Consider the following 23,314-nt stretch of genomic DNA (forward strand, 5'->3'; position numbering starts at 1 on the left):
AGAATATAAAGGGGGATGTCATCATATACAGATAGTGGAATAAGGACTATAAGGCCTAACCACCTTCCCCTTGGTAAGTTGAAGTTTATTATATAAAGGAAGATATCTGGACTTTGTCAGCAGACCCCATACCTTAGTGCCTAGATGGAAGTTTACATCATAGGAACTGCATAGCTCTTCTCCATGGAAAGATCCCTCTCCAAGTGTGTGTTTGAACAACATGCGTCCCCGTAATATCAAAGTACGAATCTAAAGCAGTGCAGCTGTGTTAGCATGTTTTGTCTAGGTTCTAGGGACTGACCAGAACAGAATAACAAGGGGCATTGTTTATCACCCTTGCACATCGTGTTCAGACTAAACTCCAGGAACAGGCAGAGATAGCAGAAAGTTCTCATGTGAAAGGCACAAACAGAGTCTTGCAAAATAAAGTCATGTAGTAACGTGCGCAAAAGCAGTATCATGGCAGCAGAGGTCATGCTAACTTATCAATGTCGCCAATGACCCTAACGGCCATATAACAATCTTGGTTATGGAGGAGGGAGCATCATACGCTATGGTGGTTCGAAGGACAGCAGAGGTCCTGGACCTTCAGCTCCGTTCTGTGGCAGTCAAGACGAATATCTTGACAGAGGTCCTGCAGCCAGGTGTCTCCTCCTAAGAACCCTTTCTGCCCTTCAATGATGTCTTGACCAATGTCCTTCTGGGAACCTGGTCTAAGCCCAGCACAGGGGCACCTGTGAATAGTACAATTGCCCTCCACCATTCCCCTGCTCCGGGCAACCCAAGCTTCCTCACCAACTACCCTACCCCGAGAGCTTGGTGGTCCAGGCATCTCCTTACGAGGGCACGTTCCCTTCCGCTCCCCTGGACAGGGAATCCAAGAAGCTTGACAGTTGGGGTAAGAACATTTTTTCTACCATCAGCCTTGCAATACGGTCGTTGATCACTGCATGTCTTTTGGGCCGTTACTCCCACTCACTGCGGTTGAAATGGTTGCATAAGTACTGCCACAGGTCCCAGAGGAGGCCCGGGCCATTCTCTCCCAAGCATGTCTTGACATGATCGACTCGCTGGGCAGAGTGATTTCAGCGACGGTGGGTGTTCGATGACATGCCTGTTTGAGGACTTCTGGCTTTTCAGGGGATGTCCAAGCTTCTCTCATGGACATGCCCTTTGATGGCACCTATCTCTTTGGAGACAGGGCAGACAGGGTGCTTAAGGGCTTTAAGGACTCGCGGGCTACAATCAAATCCTTGGGCCTCTCAGTGGCCACACGTCTCCCATCTGCCTTTCACCCCTTTTGTGGCTACGGAAGGGGCTTTCAGCTGTGCCAAACATATCCCAGTCAAAACACCATGCAAGTTCAGCAACCTCTGCACGGCCGTAGGCACGGCTCGTTCCAACCATGTGTGTCGGGTGGCCAGAGGTTGGGTCAGTCCACCACCCAATCTGCAGCCTTGGTCTTCAAACCTTCCTAATCTGACCCTCCCAGATCATGGGTGGCCAGTTGGTGGCAGGATCAGACATCCCCTCCGCCAATTGCAGAACATCACCTCGGACAGGTTGGGTCCTCCAAACAGTGTGGACTACCCTTCCTTCCATGCCTCCATCTTTTGACCGGCTGATGGAGAATCGTCTGATTTTGCTTCAGGTGAAGTCCTGTCTCTCTTGGGCAAGGGAACCATAGAAAGGGTTCTGGCTCCAAAAGTGGGCTGTGGTTGTTACTCCCACTACTTTCTGGTTCTGCTGAAAAAGGACAAAGGCCTTCATCCTATCCTAGACCTATGAGCCCTCACCTGCTTCCTCTAACAGGAGGAATTCAAGACGCTCACTCTGGCTCAGGTCCTGTCTGCCATGGACCCAGGAGACTGGATGGTAGCGTTGGACTTGCAGGATGCTTATTTCTATATTCCCATCCTGCCTGCCCATCGGTGCTACCTGCTGTTTATGGTGGCCCATGAGCATTTTTAGTTCAGCGTGCTCCCCTTTGGCTATAGCAGAGCTCCTCGGGTGTTCACCAAGTTGATGGCACAGGTCACAGCTCATCTATGCAGATCAGAGGTGCCAGTCTTCCCCCTTCTCAGCGACGGGCTGTTGAAGGGGGGCTCCGTACAGGTTGTCGTCTACCACCTCCAGACTACGGCAGACCTCCTGCATTCACTGGGGTACTCCATCAGCATGCCCAAACCACACCTGACTCCCTCTTAGACTCTCCCCTGCATTGGAGCTGTTACAAAGCAAGCGGGGCACCTAGTAACAGCCTGTGGCACTGCACACGTTCCTCTCTTTGAAGTTTTGTCTCAAAACGTGTAATTTGCAACACCAATAGCTCTAAATTTTACTAATGCGAGACCTATTGCATTGCAGCTGCTTGTTTACTTCTAGTTCTAGTGAGGGGATGTAGCTCCACTGTCTGAGGTTTGAGAACCGTCTTGGTTTGGTCCTTTTAAATGTAATTTTCAGGCTGCTCTCCAGATACAGCCTTTCTGCAAAGTGATGATTTATAGCAAGTAGCCATGGGGCCGGTTCTAAGCAGGAGTATCCAAACTGTGAGCATAATGAAGTGTGAATTCTCTCCACCTGGTGTCATCAGCCTTCCTAAAGTGCAAAAAAACCCTAAAAGTACAAGTCTTTCCAAGAAACTTTCTCATCCTAAACAACAGAAACGGTTCCACCCCTCCCTCCAGCTAACTACCAAATTGAGTGCACATTCCTTTGCTCACAAGATCCTCATGGAATTTGACCCTCTTTATTTAATTGTCTGGATCTTCACAGGAACACAGGCAATGTTCTTCCTCACTCTGGGAGAAGCGGTCCTCCTACTCCATCCTGTGTCATGCTAAACCAGGGGCATTACATTCACAAACAAATATAAAGTGCCATAGGGACATGGAGTATCCTTAGATCTTCGGCCCAAAGGAAAGGACAGATAGTACTTTTCTAGACCAAATCTGAACGGTGTGAGCAGATTTTGATCCCAATTGTCATACACATTTAACAGATACGGTTCTAAAGATAAATTCATTTTTACCTATAGATTTAACTGTAGGTTTGGCCACCTCATGATTTTTTCTGTCCTGTCCTTTTCATTGATAAAAAATATTCTTTGCCCAGAACGTATCCTGGCTCATTAACTGTGGTGAGCTTTAAAGATCAGATCTACCTAAGTAGATACTTAAAGATTTGATGTTCCTAAGCCATCTGGATTTTCAGTGCTCCACCATAGTTAGGCGATATTTAGCAATCAGTCGCTTTAGGGAAAAACTCGGATTGCACCATATAGAAATCCATAGTAAAAGCGGTGCAAGTTGGATTCTATCTATCACATAGGACATCACTAGCTATTCGTGACCGGAATAGTGTGAACAGACAAAAGACATCTATAGAACGTATTCTCCTCTGTTTATAAAAGATCAAAGTCAACATGACCCCTGGCCCCCGATCCATATCAAGCAACAGAAACACATTTTGACTGATATAAGGTAAGCATAGATGGAATAGGTTTCTTCCCCAATTTTAAGCAAAATGAAAGACGGCTAAGAAGGATTGAGCAGAGGATCTCTTTCAATTCTTAACAGCTCCTTCCATGATCAATGCGTTTCGAAGGCCAAGCCTAAATCGGGGACGGCCTTAATCTTTTCCAAACAATGACCCTTTATCATAAAATTTCTTGACTTTGCCAATTTTCTTCTACACACCATGATAAATGACTTACTAAGATTTGTGCTAAGATCCCTTTTGCACATATAAGAAACTGAATCATCAAGAAGCTCATTAAGAGCATTAGTTGTTCTTTCCTCGTACGACTGCGTTGTCTGCATATAATAATATTGGCAAGAGACAACCACCCGTTTGGGGCGGGGGGGGACATCTTTTTGTCCAGATGCTAAATAATATTCGAAGTCATTTATGTATAAATTTAATAAGAATGGAGCTAAAACGCACCGTTGTTTGACACCTGGACTAGTTTAAATAAATTAGTAGTTTCCTTTAGTGTTGTATCCAACATTTGCCTTCAAGTTACAGTGTAGGCATTGCAAAATGGATTCTATGCCCAAATCAACCCCGTGTTGGCAAGTATAGACCACAGCTTTGGCCTATTGACACAATTAAAGGACGAACTGAGGTCCATAAATGCCAGATGTAAAGAAGTTTTATGGGTAATAGTGTAATCCTCAAATAATAGATGATGATTGGGGCAATGTTCTGTTGTGCTCAGACCTGATCTGAAACCATGTTGAGCTTCAGATAGAACTTCCATCTCCTCTGCTAAACTATTGATTCATTTTATTATCACCCTGCCGGCTGATTTTGCATCAGTCGATGAACGAGATTGGACGATAACAACTTAGATCTCCGTTGTTGCCCTTTTTAAAAACTGGAACAGTAGTTGGTTGCTTTCCAGAATCCCAAGCTGTATTGATGCAGGGATTCTTCACATACACAGAACTATGCGCAGGATTATGGGACCTCTGTGTATAGGGGCGAAGCCTTCCCACCAACTTAGTGCCCACGAGCCCAGGACCGACTAGCTATAGTGTCTCATTCACTCTTTCACACAAACATGAAGAAGAAAATGATTAGACACCCCAGAGCACAACACTCCCGGATCTCTCAGGAATCATGGTAAAAAGGCACACCTTTTCGCTCACACATTCTCGTCCACAATGAGAACTAACCGAGACATGAAGATAGTTTAAAATCTTTATTTTAACTATCGTGCTCTAACCTGCAGTATACGGGCCACAACAAGCAGAAAAATGCATAACACTAATATAGTTAACATTGCAGCTAGGCCATATATCATAAAGGGAGATGTCATCATATAAAGACAATGGAGAAAAGACTATAGCGCCTAACCTGTCTCACCTTGGTAAGAAAAAGTATTATATAATAGTAGAGCTCTGGGTTTTGTCAGCAGACCCCATACCTTAGACTATAGCTGGTAGTTCTACATCGTAGGTGCATGATGCTCTTCTCCCTGGAAAGGTCCCTCTTCAAGTGTGTGTTACCTAAACATGTATCACCATAACATCAAAGTACGAGTCTCTAGCCGCAGCTGCATTAGTATGTTTTGTCTAGGTTCTAGGGCCTGACAAGAACAGAATAACAAGGGCCATTGTTTATCGACCTTGCTCACAATGTTCAGACTAAACTCCAGGAACAGGCAGAGCACGAACACAGCCGACAATTCTCATTTGAAAGTCATAAACCGAGTATTGCAAAAATAAAGCCATGAAGTTATGTGCGCCAAAGCTGCAGCATGGCTGCCGGGCTCATGCTAACTTAGTGATGTCAACAATGTCACCCATCAGCCACGTGAGACCCTCCCCTTGGCCAGGTCGTAGCATATAGAAAAACCGAATGCAACGGTAAGCAGAGTCAAAGATGCTTGTAAAAGGTGCTGAATTGAAACGATTCGAAAATATTAGGTTAAAATGTTTTTTAAGGCGAGTCCGGAAAATTCATCAGATTATGTGTACCGTGGAATTCAAGCTGTTCCAAAAGGGCATCATTGTCGTTCATAGCAAATAGGGACGCCATCCAGTTGAGCATTTCAAATGAACATACGTGTTTTCATAATCCAATTCCTCCAGGAGCATAACCGGGCAACTTGCATGATATTTGATGAAACTCCTTTGCAAGAGGCTCTGTGCAGGCTCACATGTATTACAACCTGCCAACACTCCAAGTGCAGCTGCACGCATCAAACGACCGTCCCCAGAACAGGCCTGGTCATGGGCCAGTAATGGACCCACCAACAGATCATAATCCAGGTCAGCGCATGATGTATTGGAGATGCAGATATCTAAGGCCCAACAGAAAGGGCACCGTCTGCATTAGAACACAGGTTGCACGCAAGTGAAATGGGCGAAGCGAAAGGTAAGTCCATAACTCACACCAAGAGTCGCCAATGGCAAGCATCCAAAAAGTTGCTGCATTCGATCATGGTACAGTCACAACTGGCCAGGTCTGTATAGTGCCACATGATGGGCAGCCGTTGGTTAGCAGAAGTACCAGCACGCCAGCAAGAGGATCAATGGAAACCCCCCGAAGGCGCTGGAAAAAATAAAATGTATAAAAGCCGGTACTACTCCAAAAATCGTCTGAAAAGAGGACACAAGGCCGGATCCCACAAATTAAAAAAAAATGTGCAAGTCCTTCAGTGTCAGATGCATTAAATATCTGGTGTATTAATTCTCCAATATGGAGTTGGAGATTTGTGTTCAGCAGCGAGTGTATCTTGCTTGCGTGTTCTGGCCACCTGCAGTTCGAAGGTCGCTTACGCTGATGTGAGAGACACATCTTGTTGAAACAATGGCGCTTTGAGTCTGCTTAGTTTATTGAAATCATCTGTTTTCAAAGTTGGAATGGAAGACCAAAGCAAACTATCTACAGTCCCATGCGGGGGTGGATAAAGGACATTGCTACAGTAAGTGACACGTTGCGAAGCAGTTACTATGTACGGGATCCCAGCCTGTAAGCCGCAGCAGTCTTGGTTATTCAAAATAAGATAACTGCCATTCGAAAGCAAAGTTAATACGGGAATAATAGCTGAGACGGGCGTACCTTTTAAAAAACAAGCCAGATTAGGGGCTGACACATTACAAGCGCCGTGCAAACTTGTTTGCAGACTAGGGAATGTCCTACTGTGGAATCGCAATTCTCCCCTGTGAGAAAAACCTCCTTATCCGTTCGCTGACATCTGCATGTGAAAGGCAACGACCACAATTCATGAATAAATGCACTTCCCAGGGGCTCAAAGCATCCAATAGGAAAGTGTTGCATTCAAGAAGTAAACAAACAGTGAGAAGGGCAGTGAAATAGCTTCATGTATTTACCACACAGCTGAATCTGTCTCTGCTACAGAGAAAGGTAACTGTTCTAATTGTTCTATGTGTAATTGTTCTATGTGTAATAAAGTGTAAGTTGCGTCCTTCATCTACATAAATTTTTCTTTAGCAGTCAAATTAAAGGATAAGAGCATTCAAATAATCCCATGGAACTTTCTCATTTTTGAGCGTTTGTAACGTCCATGCAAATTGCATTACAGAGTGCAATTGATTTTGACCATGATATAACACAGATACATCATTCCGTACAATATCAATAACCGAGGAAACAATATTTCTGTAGTAGGGGATCTCTGTGTATAGTAATAATCTAGTGAATAGTCCCGCCCATGTGCGTGGACCCCGGAGCAATAAAAATAATCTCTTAAATTGTCAAGCCATGCAGACCTGCATCTACACTTAAGAGAGGATTCAAAGACAGATAATGCAGCCTATATCCACAGGCTACACTGTCCAGTACTTCAACTAGAAAATTCCACCAACCTCCACAAACAGCACTGCCTGCCCAGCTTTTTCCACAGAGAAAAACCTGCCTCTACCAGCAAAAGCCTCTAGAATGATAGAGAGGGAGGAATGGACAGACAAGCCCCATAGGCTGCCATTATGTGGCTCAGAACAGCATACTGTGCCATTAAGAGAACTTTTCCAGTATCCCAGAATGCACAGCAGGTCCCTTTTACTTTCAGTTCTATTTTCCGGCTCCTGCTAGCAGGACCCTGGAGCATTGAACTCTCCCTTTTCAAGGGTTTATTTGGATTTGTTCACTTTTCAAGTGCTTATTAAGTACCTTGTTGCCTTCCTTCTTGTGTGTGCTCTGTGTTGTCAACATGCCTGGCTTGTTTGACAAGTGCCCAGAGTGCGAGAGAAAGAAGACCAAGTCGGACCCACACAGGGTGTGCATTGTCTGCCTTCCCCAGTCCCATGTTCCAGAGGAGTGTGACATTTGCCAATCTTTCTCAGCCAGGGCCCTGAGAGTAAGGATGAAGATCAGGCTCCAAGGCCTGGAGGACAGAAGGCTGAGGGCACAAGGTGGGTCAGGACGGGCTGATTCTGCCCATGCTGAGGCCCCTGGGGGGCTCCCCAGGGAGAGGAAGCCCAGCAAACGTCCCCATTCTCCGTCGACTACGGCGTCGAGGGGGATGGCTGCAGTCTGTTCACCGTCTCCCCGGGGCTCTGGGGAGAAACGGCGTAGACGCTCGACGGCGAGGGAGCTGAGCAGTCCGCCGTCGACGACATCATCTTCGTCGACGCCGTCGACTTCTCCGTCAAGTCATCGGCGTCGAGAACAGTCCCGGCGTAGGCGCTCGCCGTCGAGGCGAGGTCGCCGTTCGCCGTCGGCAAAGAGGAGAAGGTCACTGTCGAGGGGATCCCCGACGTCGAGGACCTGTCACAAGCGTTCGTCGCCGTCGAGGCGTTCATCGACACCGAGGCAGCGCAGGAGGAGTACTGACGCCAGGAGTCCCTCGGGGTCACAAAGGAAGAGAACGGAGTCACCGGGCTCGGTGTACTCAGTGGTGTATACACCTCCTAAGCCTAGGTCGCCACCCTTTCCTCCTTTGCCGAGGGAGCCCTCACCACGGATCCCTACGCCGCCTCCTCCTCCTCCTCCTCATACCATTCCGCCTCACACACCGTCGGGCCCACCTGTGGCCCCGCCACGGTCGGTGTCGTTGCCTAGGTATCCGCCGCCGCCGAAGAGAACTCCGAGGCCGCGGCACCAGGTTGAGCCACCATCTCCTGCGAGGCCGGCTGAGCGGCTGAAGCCAAACAGATGGCGCTCCCGCTCCGGACGGAGAGGAAGATCAAGGAGCCGTGGACGGTCGTCATCGACATCTGGGCGACGCCGCAGGAGGCGCAGAGCCAGATTCCGCACCCAATCGTCTGCCAGGGACTACTCGCTGTCGGACTCGCCAGGGACGGGAGTATCGCCTGTCGACGATATAGTCTCCTTCCAGGAGGTGCTACTGAGGGGTGCGGCCAAGCTAGGGATCACGGTGACGGTGCCAACACCTACGACGTCCGTGATCTTTGAGATGCTGCACAAGAAGCACCTGCCTCGCCCCCTGCTGCCACTAGTGCCGGGATTGGTGGAGCCCGCTACGGAGTTGTTCCTCACTCCGGCGGTGACGAAACCAGCCCCCTCAAGGCTCCTGAAGAAGTATCAGGTGCGGGAATCGGACCCGACCTTTCTGAGGATGGACCCGAAACCGGACTCTGTCATTGTGACGGCGGCAAGGAAGCAGCATGCTACCACTCCTTCCTCGACAGTGCCGCCTGATAAGGATAGCCGTTGGCTAGACTCGGCGGGCAGAAAGGTCTGTGGGACGGCTTCTACCACCATGAAGGCGGCAAGTGCCGGGGCTCTGTTGGGGCGCTACGACCGTGCCCTATGGGAGTCACTCCAGCAGTACGCGGAGCTGCTGCCTCGCGATAAGAAGGAGGACTTTCTAGAGACTTTGCGTGAGGGGATGCTGGTGTCAAATCAGATTATCAGCACAGCGGCGGATGTGTCTCTGTTAGCGGCACATGGATATTGTCATGGCATCAACCAACGGCGTCACGCTTGGCTTCGCCTTACCTCACTCAAACCGGAGGCACAACAAAGAGTGGCCAACCTGCCTTTCTCGAAGGAAACCCTGTTCGGCAAGCATGCGGACGACGAAATGGCCCGCATGAAGACGGAGGCAGAGACCCTGACGGCTGTCGGGTTAGAGAAGCCCGAGAAGAAAAAGCGCCCGTTCCAGAGACGGTTCGGGGCTGCAGGCAGAGGGCGTGGGCAGGCCTCGGGACAGCAGCAACAACAGCAGCAGCAGTTCCGGAAACCCTTCCAGAAGCGCCAGAAGGGTAGAGGAGGCCAGCAGTCCGCTACAGCGACCAAGGCCCCGGCTGGGTCTCGGCCCTGAGCGATTACTTCCCCTGCAACCGTTACCCACTCCAGTGGAGGGGAAGCGTTCAATCTTTTCTGGCAGAGTGGAGAAAAATTACTTAGGACAAGTGGGTGCTGAATATTGTTTGCAATGGATACAGTCTTCGGTTCATCAGCCCGCCTCCAGCGATTCCGCCGGTAAGCTCACAGTATCAACTGCGAGAGCTCCAGGCGGAGGCAGACTTCCTGTTGAGGAAAAAGGCGGTGGAAGACGTACCTCTGTCTCAAAGGGGAAGAGGTCTGTACTCTCGGTTCTTCCTGGTTCGCAAGAAGGACAAGAACGAGTTCAGGCCCATTCTGGATTTGTGGCAAGCAAACAAATTGATTCGCAGAGAGAAATTCCGCATGCTATCGTTGCATCAGATTTACCCTCAGCTGCAACGGGGAGACTGGCTCTGTGCCATAGACCTACAGGATGCGTTCCATGTGCCCATTGCACAGAAGCACAGGAAGTTCCTGCGATTCCAAGTCAGCGCCAATCATTATCAATACACAGTACTGTCATTTGGGCTAAAGTCTGTGCCCAGGACCTTCTCGAAGTGCATGGCAGTGGTAGCTGCACACCTGCGGAGGAACAAGGTGTTTGTCTACCCGTACCTGGACGATTGGTTGATCAAGGCCTTCTCCTTCTCGGAAGCACAAGCGCACTTCCAGAAGACGTGCGTTCTCTTGAATAAGCTGGGGTTGCACGTCAACATGTCCAAGTCTGTCCCGACTCCGGTCCAGTACATACAGTACTTGGGGGGGGGGGGGCCTCCATCAATACGCTATCTGCAAGCGTGTCTCCTTCGGAGTTAGAGACGGTTATCACTCCTTCGGAAGGCTCAGGCTCTTATGACCGCTCCATCGACGATAGTGAGGAAGGTGTCTTCGCTGCTGGGATCGATGGCCTCATGTATCTTCCTCGCGCCTCACGCACGGCTGCACATGAGACCACTGCAGGAGTGCTTGGAGGATCAGTGGGATCAGAGGACAGGTTCTTGGGACGACAAGATACGGCTGTCTCTGCATGCTCTACAGTCGCTGAAGTGGTGGTGTTCGGCGGAAAATCTCCTCAGGGGGGTTCCCTTCCACAAGGACATTCCCACGAAGAGTATCGTGACGGATGCGTCTCTCCATGGCTGGGGAGCGCATTCCGGAGACTTACAGATACAAGGGAAGTGGTCCCCGTTGGAGTCGACGTACCACATCAATTTCCTGGAACTCAGAGCCGTTTACTTGGCATTGAATGCCTTCCATCCGTCCTTCCAGACCAACTCGCTGCTTGTACAGACGGACAATACAACCACGATGGATTACCTCAACAAGCAGGGGGGGTCGAGATCACGCACTCTGTCGCAGGAGGCGCAGTCGATCTGGCACTGCCTTCTGGCCCGAGGACTGACGATTACGGCCACGCATCTGCCAGGTGTGCAGAATGTTCAGGCGGACGCACTGAGCAGACTGATTCAGGAAAACCACGAATGGGTCATAAACGACGAAGTAATAGGGGACGTCTTCGCACGGTGGGGGACTCCAGACGTAGATCTGTTCGCCACCGCCGAAAACAGCAAATGCCGAGACTTCGCATCCAGGTCTACCAGCGGGGGACGCTGGGGAATGCGCTATTGATCGACTGGTCGAACAGCTTTCTGTACGCTTTTCCACCCATTCCCCTGATTCCGGCGGTGCTCATCAAGCTGTCCCAGTCCGGTGCGCGGATGATCCTGATTGCCCCGGAATGGCCCAGACAGTGGTGGTTCACGGACCTGCTTCACCGGTCTCTCCTTCCTCACATACGGCTGCCGTGCCGGCTGGACCTTCTCACGAAGTTCGGGGGGCAGTTGGTGCACCCCAACCTCTCGTCTTTGAGTTTAGCGGCATGGCTCCTGAGATAGTGCAATATGGCCATTTGAATCTACCAGCAGATTGTATGGATATACTGAAGGAGGCTAAGCGACCTTCCACTAGGACGTCCTATGCTTTCAAGTGGAAGAGATTCTGCATCTGGTGCAAGTCCAAGCACTTTCACCCGACGACATGTAAGGAAGATGTCATCCTTCCGTACCCTTTGCATTTGGCGCAGTCTGGCCTTAATTTCCATTCCATTAAGGTTCATCTCGCTGCTTTGACTGCTTACAGGAAATGCCCTTCACAGACTTCCTTCTTTCAGATCCCTGTGATCAAGGATTTTTTGGAAGGCTTGAAGAAAGTGTTCCCTCCTGTCAGACTTCCTCGCCTTCATGGGAATTGAATGTGGTGCTGTCCAGATTGATGAAGGAGCCTTTTGAACCTATTTACAAGGCTTCGTTGCAGCACCTGTCTTGGAAGGCGGCGTTCCTAGTTGCCATTACATCGGCCCGCATGGTGAGTGAACTTCAGGCGTTGTGTTGCCAAGAACCTTATACGGTATTTCATGCTGCTAAGGTTGTTATGCGTACTCGCCCTAAATTTCTTCCTAAGGTTATATCTGATTTTCATGTCAACCAGACCATAACTTTACCTACGTTTTTTCAGAATCCCTCTAATCCAGCGGAAAGGTCTCTACATTCCCTGGACGTTAGGAGAGTGTTGAAGTTTTATCTTGATGAGACCAATGATATTCGTAGGTCGGACCAATTGTTTATCAATTATGGATCAGTCAGGACCGGTCTTGCTACCTCCAAACAGTCCATCTCTCGGTGGATTGTGTCCTGTATACAATTGTGTTACCAAAAGGCTAATAAGACCTTAGGGGGTAAACCTAAGGCTCATTCCACCAGGGGCAAAGCTGCCACGACTGCTTTGCTGCGTAATGTTCCGATTGCAGAAATCTGCAAGGCTGCCACTTGGAGGTCGGTCCATACCTTTGCTGAGCATTACTGTCTGGACACGGATGCCAGGGCAGATGCTCGGGTTGGGCAGGCTTCGCTGCGAAATTTGTTCGCACAGTTTTGGTGTGGGGATGGGCTTGCCATTCTATTCACTAGATTAGGACTATACACAGAGATCCCCTACTACAGAAGGAGTAGTTTCTTTTCTGTAACTCCAGTTCTGTAGTAGGGGTATCTCTGTTATAGTCATAAGCGCCCGCCCTCCTCCCCGGTGGAGAGATAAATGTTAATGTAAGGAATGCTACAGGTCTGGCGTGTTACGCCTTAAAAAAGAACTGAAAGTAAAAGGGACCTGCTGTGCATTCTGGGATACTGGAAAAGTTCTGGAAAGTTTTCTTAAAGGCACAGTATCCTGTTCTGAGCCACATAATGGCAGCCTATGGGGCTTGTCTGTCCATTCCTCCCTCTCTATCATTCCAGAGGCTTTTGCTGGTAGAGGCAGGTTTTTCTCTGTGGAAAAAGCCGGGCAGGCAGTGGTGTTTGAGGATGTTGGTGGAATTTTCTAGTTGAATTACTGGACAGTGTAGCCTGTGGATATAGGCTGCATTATCTGTCTTTGAATCCTCTCTTAAGTGTAGATGCAGGTCTGGATGGCTTGACAATTTAAGAGATTATTTTTATTGCTCCGGGGTCCACGCACATGGGCGGGACTATTCACTAGATTATGACTATAACAGAGATACCCCTACTACAGAACTGGAGTTACAGAAAAGAAACTACTCCTATCCAAGGTATAAATACGGAAGACAATGTATTAATACTATTATCTACCATTGCAAGAACTTTTTCCAAATTGGCTCGATCAATTTGGCGCAAACGCACAGCAGTTTCCATCTGTGATAGTTTCCACAATTCATTATATGCTTCATAAATCAATCGTGGTCATTTTGGACATTAAATATTAAAGTCCGCCAAATTGATGTCACCCGACAATGGGACAGGTGTTTCACTGACGTCAGTGTTGAGTGTCCCAACCATTGTTGACACAATTTCCCCACCAAATACATGGTGACTGAATGAGAATGTGGGAAACGTGGATCAGGTCTACTTTGTGTGAAACTCGACGTTGCATTAAGAAAACGCAGTAGACATGCATTGGAGCTAGTTGGCCACAATAACCACCTCAAGGGGTCAACATCAGAGGAATTTATACTACCATTTTGGAACAAGGCACGCAATACATCAATCATATGATTGGTGTGTGTACGCCATGTATCATACTCGGCTAATGAGAGAATAGAAGACGGTTCAAATTTTTTGCCGTTACCAAACCAAAATAAGTAGTATGTTGCAGTGAGTCATTTAAAAACAAAATCTGAGTCGGAATGAGACATGCCCGATGCAATGTGTCAGTGCCTTGCACCTGCCAATCTGTAGTACCCCAAATAGATTTCAACTCAACGGTGTCTTTCCAATGTTCGTATCCATGTGAGGCCAAACCAGTCCTAAAGGAATTAGAATAAATCCATTTAGTGCAGTCAATATTAATTTAGATTGATTTGGCAATTTTAGCTTGTAGAAATAGTACTCCGGATTGGAAATAGTATAATCAGAAAAGGATGTGAACTTACTCCGTTGTGTATTAGAACTCCCTTGTAAAGGAGTTGGACAATGTTCCCACTGTGTAAAATTTAAAATTGGTCTTAGAGTGTTCGTTTCGTGCAAGAAATGATGGCCATAATGTTGGTAACAGAACAAATCTGCATAATTGGCCAAATTCAAATTTAAATCTTCAGCATCAAATGCAGCATAATATTTTAAATCCGAAAACAATGAATGAACGGTTTGAACAACCCAGTTGTCCGAACGGACGTCAGTAGATGCCACATCTCCTAAGGAAACGCGGAACATGTATGGAATGTTCAGGACCTCCGTTGGGCCATGAATATCGAATGCAACTTTATCCCAAACAATGCCATCAGCAACAGGGAAAGCCGAAATGTTCACGATGGCTTGATCTCTTTTCATTATATGGGATGATGTATGGGGAGCCAGAACTCAGTCAACGAAGTTTACAGCAGAGCGTTCAGGCAAATAATGACCATTGATGAGTAAGAAGAACACTGTCACAAACCCAATCCACATGAAAAGGTATATAAGCGCGAGTACAATCCAGATGTATGTCCAGGGTGGGACTAGGTAAGTCTTCATGAACCAGGCAATAAAAAGACGCGTACTTGTCGGAGGGGTTGACACAGATGAGGACGAAGAAGAGGAGTTTGACGAAAAACTGGTACGATCCATAAAATAACCATTTGCTCCCAAACGAAACAATGGAGGCTGTGCCAGTTGGATTATGGATGCTACTGTCCGGAATGTTGATGACGACCTTAACTGGAAGACCATCATACTCGATGTGTGCATCAGTAGAAGTAGAAGCTACATAAGGCAAGAAATAGATAGAAGTTTCCAACTCTCCCTCCACCACGCGGGGGAGTAGTCGCAGACAATGAAGCCATCGGATCCAGTGAAAGATCTCGGCATGGAATACTTGGAGTCATACTATTCAGTATCGGCCATATGGTGTAGTTTGACATTGTCAAAATAAATAAATTTGTTTAACTTGCGGCCAGGCAAAAGAGGCAAAATTACCGTATGAGTAGTACCTTTCAATCCAAGAACAGAGACAGTTGCAAAATAAGAGGGACCAAATTCTTTTTTGTTCTCCAGCTTTTCCCGTACCAGATCACCAACTTTATGAAGCCATCCAGTAACCGGAATCCGCACCACTGCTTCAGTGGATGAGGGTGAATGATCTCTAGCCAGTGTGTCACGGCTCTTATGTAGTTCCTGTAACATAGTAGAATGGTTACCTACGTCAAATGTTGCGGCAGCCCCCACAACGTCTAGGCCATCAAGGTCTGGCACAAACAGTTTAATGCCAAGGAGCATCTCATATGGGGTCCGCCCATCTGAGATCTTCTAGGGAGATAGATTATTTAGTGCATGTTGAACCCCATACAAATGAGTCAGCCAACCCCTGCCAGTACATAAGACCATAGCTGTTGAAGATTGCTTTAAGTCACAGTTCATTTGCTCCACTATTGAATTGCCCTCAGGCCGGTATGGGGACAAAAACTGCACCAGCACACCCAGAGACTTCATTGCCTCCTTGTAAGCCCTAGAGGCAAATGCAGGACCTTGGTCAGAATGGAAGGTGCCACAGGCAAAAGTCCAGACAAAGACACGCAAATCTTTAATGACATTTCGAGCGTCAGCACTGCGTTACGGCCAAACCCAAAGAAATCGAGTGCATGAGTCCACTGCAACAAAAATATGTTTATAAGCAGTGTCAGATGTCAAAGGACCGCAGTGATCACTGATAAATACAACCAAACGGCTGATTAATAATATATAGGTGTGTATGTGGAGGACGTGCAACAGTAGAGGGTTTAATCTGTTGACAAATGTCACAAGAAAGATAGTACATAATAACAGGGTTAAACCACGCCACCAATAACGTTGCTGTAAAATAGAAACCGTCGCGGAAACTCCGGCATGTGCAGAAGCCATGCCTTCATGTGAGGCTATGATCAACTGTAGTCTGTGGTCCTTGTTGGGAATAAGCTGATCCCCAATGGACGGATTAGTTGCAAATGGGACTTGATCTCTAGATAAGTGATATGAATATAGAGAAGGAAAATCCTGTGGGAAGTCCGTTTCATCCTTCGTCGCAGCAATTGCCGCAATTATATCATTATCGATTTTAGTCATGGACCTTGTGACGGCTGCTACTGAACATGTGGCCACTTCAGATTTGGCTGCCTCATCAGCCAAATAATTACCAACAGCATGTGCTCCCGCAAGCTGAAGTCCAAGAGTATGGATAACATGAGTGAGTGGCAAACGTTCCTTAAGTTTGGCCACTAGGACCTAAAGCGCTTTATGCTTTATTGCGCTACCTTTTAGAGTCTCGATAATCATTCTGAGACCAAAAGAATAAATTGTCATTGAAAGCCTGCACACAGTAGTAGGAATTGCACACAAGAGTGCTCACATCAGGATCAGAGAATTCTAGAGCTAAAATCTAAGCACGCAGCTCCGCTAATTGAACTGTACAGTCCCCAAGTGCCTTTCTTGGACGGGGATGTAAAACTTTAGAATTTGGAACACTCACCTTTGTCACTGCCTTTAAAGCAGGTACAGGTGAGATCATAAGAATGCATTTTCCCTGGGCCAGAGAGCAGTCCTTCAGAATCGCCATCTGGACCGTCGTAAGAATTTTCTAAATGGTGGAAAAACGCATTTTGGCCGATGTGTACAAATGAGGAATTGTAAGCAATGGGAACTGTCTCCCTCATTGAACGTCAAGTAAGTGAAAACTACTGTACCAGCACAATCCTTATGACCAGATCTGTGGAATTATCACGAGTTAACAAGAAGTTAGTCGCAAGCAGATCAGACTGCAAAGACCGAAGAATCGTGGTATGTTACGGAAGCCAGCTGGAAGACGAAAAAGAGGTTTGTATCAATGCGTAAACTGTCTTGAAAGGCTGGGCATAATCAGGAATATATATCCTCCCGAAATTAAAAAAACCCGGCAAAGATTCTAACTTCGTGAGAGTAGACGCAGATTGTAATTGAGCACATTTCTCAAAAAAGTGAGGGGCTAACCCCCTATCTTCATTGTTCAGCACGTAACCCAAGAAGAGTACTGCCAAGTAGGTGATGTAGGATTTATCAAAATTTAATTTGTACCCCAAGTCAGCAAAAGACAGAATGATGCAATGTACACGTACAAGATGCGGTATTAATTCGTCATCCATCAAGTAAATGTCATCAACGTACGAGAAAGCATCAGGGTCTGTCGCGCAAAAGAGACACAACACGCGCAGCAAAAGCCCCAGAACTATTCTTATAGCCCATAGGCAAACGTGTAAACCTTTTTGATTGCCGACCACAGTAAATGCGGTCAAGTTACAGCTATCAGAAGCCAAATTGTGACTATAAAAGCCATAAGATATGTCAAGTGTGGTTTTACATTTTTTACGTACTATATCAACGCAGAGCTATGGGTGTTCTGTACAGCAAACATACGAACATGACTGTTTAAATTTCTGTAATTCAAAACTATGCGATATGAACCGTCCGGATTCAATATCCGAGAAAGAGGATTATTCATTGATGATAAACAAGGTTCAATCACACCTTGATATTCCAACTGGGCCAAAATTTCACTCACGGACACTTTTGCATCCCGCTTGATCGGATATTGTGCTTGTGGCTGTGGCATAGATCGTAAAGGAATTTCATGTGCTGATGAATATTTATCCCAGCCCACCTGATTACGATGCACAACTGGGGCTAGGGCTAATGCCCATTCCGACACGTAGCTTGTTTAGACTCTTCAGAGACGTAACAGGAAAAACTCTGGAGTATAATGTCCTCCCCCGGGAAAAATCCAAAATGAATGGAGGAGGCAAATCCACCTCCACCAACAAAATGTCATAAGATGAGGTAAGGTTGTCCCAAAAGACTGTCTTAATAGTCTGTTTTATATCGCCTTCAATTTGGAGGACTACCTCGTACAGCCAACCAGGGGATGCAACTCGTCTATCTGCTGTTTCCACTGTAATGAAAGTATCAGTTGCTCTCTCCTCCAGCCAAGGATGGAGTGCCTCCCGCACTATGGTAACTTCTCTGTCGAAGAGTGTCACCGCCCATCTCCAATCGAGGAGCAGGGTTCTCACCGTCTGAGGCATACTTCGCTTTTACAGCAGCAACTTTCTTCTTCTGACACTGGGCACGATAAGGAGGTTGTCCCTCCGGTTTGGCTTTTACGTCAAACTGGCTTGGCTGATCACATTGTTGTTGAGTGGTCTCTCCTTGTCTGGGATCCTGTCGCTCTCTGCCACCGAACTTCGGATCCCATGATCCCTGAAAGGAACGAGGAGAGCGCAGATCAGGAACCTGAAACCTCTCTGGTGTCTTCATTTTTGAGCGGTCACGCAAATCATATCTACGTTCAGAAGCATCAGGTGTCGGTGAACCCGCACGCAAACCTTGCTTCTGCTGTTGCTGCCCCTGATTTCTATTCCAAGCCTTTTTAAGAAAGACTGGACGCCCCTCCTTTTTAGGCTGGGGCTTATTCTGCATGAGTAAAAGGTCTAATTCCCAGATTATTGCGCCCCAATGATTTATAAACGTTCGCAATAATCTTTGTCAATTCACGTTGTTTATCCTAGTCAGCCACTGCCTCTAGGCGCTGACTCACCTGCAAGCTAACTGCTTCCCCCTTGACGTTAGCAAGAATCATATCGGAGACAATAGGGAAAACACCAACTAATCGCATCCCCGACTCCAGGGTAGCCTCTGCCCGGTGTTCATCTTGAACCTTTTTAAGAACCGTCTGAAGTACAGTCATGCAGGGGGTGCCAAAACACAGCGAGTAAACCACTGCAAACACCTTCCCCCCCAAGTGGTGTAGTCAGCTAGATTGGGAAGAATACCTTTAGGTAAGCTCATTGTGAGGATCATGTGTTTATCCACAGAAGAAGTATGTGGAAAACAGCTTTGAGATGCTCAAATTTTTCAGCCAACCAGAAACTCAAATCATCCCTATTTTAAGGATGCTTCCCCATCACTGAATTAATCATGATAGGACTAATTACCACGCCACCACCATGCCCCCTTGGCTGAGTGCACCAGCCGGTGCCGCCGGTATTTTATGAGACATATATTGAAAGACACTTCTGTGTATATGAACTAAAGATGTGTGTAACGCACATAGCTCTGATTGTAACTCCAAGGTAATTTGGATGAGGTAGCATGTTTTTTTACTACTACTGTCATCGGAAAGATTACTTGCCACTTCCCTCTTACCCATGACAAAGGATCTTTGTCAGCAAACAGCAGAGAAAGGGCCAACAGCCGTGGCCCAGCCCAGCGTCTTCTGGCTGAAGACTGCCTGCTTTTGCCTGGGTGCAACCTGCACTGCGATGTCACATTGCAACTTTTGTAGGAAAAGAGAAGCAGTTCCCCGTCCCCTCCTGGAGCAATGGATTGCAGACCATGGCGTCCCAAGGTCCTGCTGGGTCCGAGTGCCCTACGCTGCGGGGTCATGTTAGTGCCTTTGTAGCACAAGAGAATCTGTCCCTCACCCCTCCTGGAGCAACGGATCATGGACTTTGCAGTCTCCCTGTCCTGCTAAGTCAGTGTGTCCCCACAATATTTCTGAAATAGCACATCAAAATGTTTTTTTACATTTTATTAAGCCTTTCTTTCACCTTTCTCTTCCTCCTTTTTCCCCCCCCCTCTGCCTTGCTGCACATCTGCCTCTCCCCGCGGTCTGCAAAGGCTTGTGTTGATCTCTGGTAGCCGCCCCAGTCACTCAACACACCTGCTAATACAGTGCAAGTACAATATATGTGCTACACATGCATTGTACACATACACTCTCTCTCTTCACACAGCATGTCAGTACAAGGTTCTGTGTTTCACATCACAGCTGACCCTTGACGTCCGTAAACTATATTCACACTGACACAGCAAAAGCAGGTCTTCGAAGCCCTGACTAATGCAAGATAATATTTTTTCAGTAGCTCCTAGCTCCCTAGAAGGGAGTTTGATAGAGCCACTGGATGCTCTCAACCCTTATCCTCAAGGAAACATGGAGCCTTTTGCACTCTCAATGCAGCAGCTTCCCACAGCTGCTTCAGGTCTTTGGTAGTAGCAGCCTCCCAGAAAGGGGACTGGAAAAATGCTGGTTTGGCAGGTGCCTGCCTCTGGGACGATTCCAACTTTTTAGATGGTCTCTGCATTTGCAGACTCTAGTTCGATCAGGGTGCACGGTACAGGAGCACTTTGGCTCCAATGACAGTGATGCCATTCTTTCAGCCACAGCAGACTTCCTTTTTCATCCATCATTGCTTTATGTAGAAGGTTTGATGAGGCTAACAAGTAGAACCGTTAGTGAGACCAGGGTACCCCTTCAACACATGGGTGGCTCCCTGGCAGTTCCCACTCCAGGAAAATTCTGGACTTCTTCCCCTGGAATGTCTCTCCCTGCAGGGCCAGGCACATCACTCTCTCAGCAAGCTTCTAGGAAGAGCTCAGCACCTACAGCAAAAAGTGCAGACTGCAGGTGAGGTCCTCTCACCTTTGAGAGACAAGCTGTTGAGCTCAGACTCCAGCAGTCCTTCACGTTCTCTGTAAATCACTCCCTTGCTTTGTCATGCTGAACGCAGACCTGTGTCAATGTGGGGGTGGTTTGGTTACTACATTTATTCAAATCTTTTAAACAGTGGATATGCATTTACTGTCTGACGTTTCAGAAGCGGTTTGGGTTAGTTCTCTTTCAGAATACTCTCCATACCAACTTTGTACAAAGGGATAGTTCTCACAGCAGGTTGTCGTGGGGCTGGCTCCAAGCAGGAGCATCCAGGACATGAGCACAATGAAGTGTGAGTTCTCTGCAACTCGCTAATATCTGCCTTCATGAAACAGCAATCCGACAGACAAGACGACAGGCAATGCCTTGAAACTTCCTAGCCTTGAACAATATAAACAATTGTCCCATCCTCTCCCCCTACCAAATGCTAGTGCTCAGGCAAAACTAATCAGCAGTCCTTTGTTAACAAAGTCCTCATGGAATTTTTTAATTTGCCTGTGTAACAAGGCGAGAGCAAGGGAATTGCAGGGGTGCGTCATTGCCCCCAGTTCAATAATCAACTAAACAATGTGCACAAACCCACTGGAAAAGAGTTTAGAACACCTCACTGTTGTGGTTAGCTGTCTCTGAGACCCATTCTGTTTTTAAAAAAAAAAGACCCCTCATGCACCAACCTTGTTCGTGTCATGCTTAATCATTGGGGTCCCAACCGGGTGGCCGAATGCCGGCCGGTTGTGCTACGACGCCTTATTACAGCGGAGCGGGTGTCGTGTGTTATGTGATAGGTGTGAGTTTAAAATATCTCTGGGAATCCTTGTCTGTGATGTTAATTAATGATGGCACAATATATTGTTAAAAACAAGCGTGGCAACCAGTGGAGGGATTGGCTCCTTGTTGTCACGTTAAGGTCTACATGTTTCAGCCCAACAAAAACAGGGTGTAGGGGCTTTCTTCAGGACCATGTGAGTGATTGTGAGTGGCAAAAAATCATGCCACGTGAAAATGGTATCCAACACACGTGCTAAGGTGTGTGGTGCTGTTCGTAGGTGTCGGTATACTTACGGACACTCAATGAAATCCTGTGGAGAAAAGGAGAGACAGGACAGACACATAAACAAAGCAACATAAAGTGCAATCTTATAGTGGTGCCACCAATTATTGCCTTAAATAGGTGAAACACATAAGCAAGCAGAAACTGCATATTTTGGCTGCACCCGGAGCTTATATTGCTCGCATTAATGTGTGTCTGTGACTGTGGAACGTCGCAGTAGCATTTTTTTAAAAACCTAATGGGTCTCCGACAGCTAACCACAACAGTGAGGTTGTTTAAACTCTTTTCCAGTGGGTTCGTCCACATTGTTTAGTTGATTTTTTAATTTGCCCCATCCATCTTCTCCTCTTCAGTGTCTGGGTCTCTACCCTTCAGCCACAAAAATTCAGGCAATACACTTCCACTGTCTTGGGGGGAAGCAGTCTTCATCCTCCATCTAAACCATGCTTAAACTAAGGGTATCCACAATGGCCCCTCTTACCCCAGCATTTAGTTGCACAGGAAAGAGTCTTACTACCATTCATATGGTACATGCACATGCGCTACAGATGCACACATGATGTCTGCACCAGGTTCTGGGTTTCAAATCACAGCAGATCTTTACATGAGTTTCAGATTAGGCCTCACTCACACTGACATAGGATAACATTCTGGTTACACTATATATTAAACAACATAGCATGCTGCCTCCATGGCTTAATGTGATACATCCTGGGCATGAACCTACTATGAAGGCATACTTGGTGCCCCCTCCTGGTCACAGGACATGTCATGGACCTAGACCTCGCATAGTCAGGACAAGGTTGGGACTCTGTACACAGATATAACTTAGCATGGCGCCAGGGCCAAAGTAAATGTCAGGATACCGTTTTGACTTTCACTTGGGATGGGATACATGCCCATTTATAATGCAGAGGGTATTTCATTCCAGACTCCCATGTCCTGACTTTTCTACTACATGTCTTTGCACAGCTTTTACTGGCCTGTTTCATTATGTATTTAATTGTTTTCCATCGAATGTATGAATAAATTAGGATGTCATTGTGGTGTCAACCGACTAAAAAGTGTTCCAGTGCAAGGAAATGTAATAGTGGTGATTGAGGCCCAGCTAACATGGGGTACCAATTTCTCAAATAACAAGCGAAGCCCAGAAAGGCAAAATTCTTAGTCCGTTCTGAAGGCAAGTCGAAGCTCTGGGATAATTTGGGGAGCATTTATAGTAGAAGAAACAAACAAAGGTGTCTTTGTTGATACTTGGGGTTAGGGAGAGCGATTGCTCAAAGAGAAAAATTGTAGTCTGGAGAGAGTTCACTGGCTTAGGTTCAGGGAGGCAGCAGAGCATGCCTCCATCCTGACTTCTAGCCAGGATAATTAGTGTTAGAGGAGCCTTCCATCACCAGGATCTCAGTTTTGTCAGAATCAGGCCAAATAGCATTATCATCTGGATGGGTACCACAAGTATAAACGGGTGAAAGTTGAGCAGCGCATTAGCCTGATGATTTTTAAATAACCACATTTTTA

The 23,314-nt window shown here is 47.0% G+C and overlaps 1 protein-coding gene across 2 annotated transcripts in view; it reads left to right on the forward strand.

Annotated features, from left to right (window-relative positions):
* The window catches only part of SNX16 (sorting nexin 16), a 188,708-nt gene that overhangs the window by 102,411 nt on the left and 62,983 nt on the right, over nucleotides 1-23,314 (forward strand). The window lies entirely within an intron of this gene.

The sequence above is a fragment of the Triturus cristatus genome, chromosome 5_1 (assembly GCF_964204655.1).
Source record: "Triturus cristatus chromosome 5_1, aTriCri1.1, whole genome shotgun sequence".
Classification (NCBI taxonomy): Eukaryota; Metazoa; Chordata; class Amphibia; order Caudata; family Salamandridae; genus Triturus; species Triturus cristatus.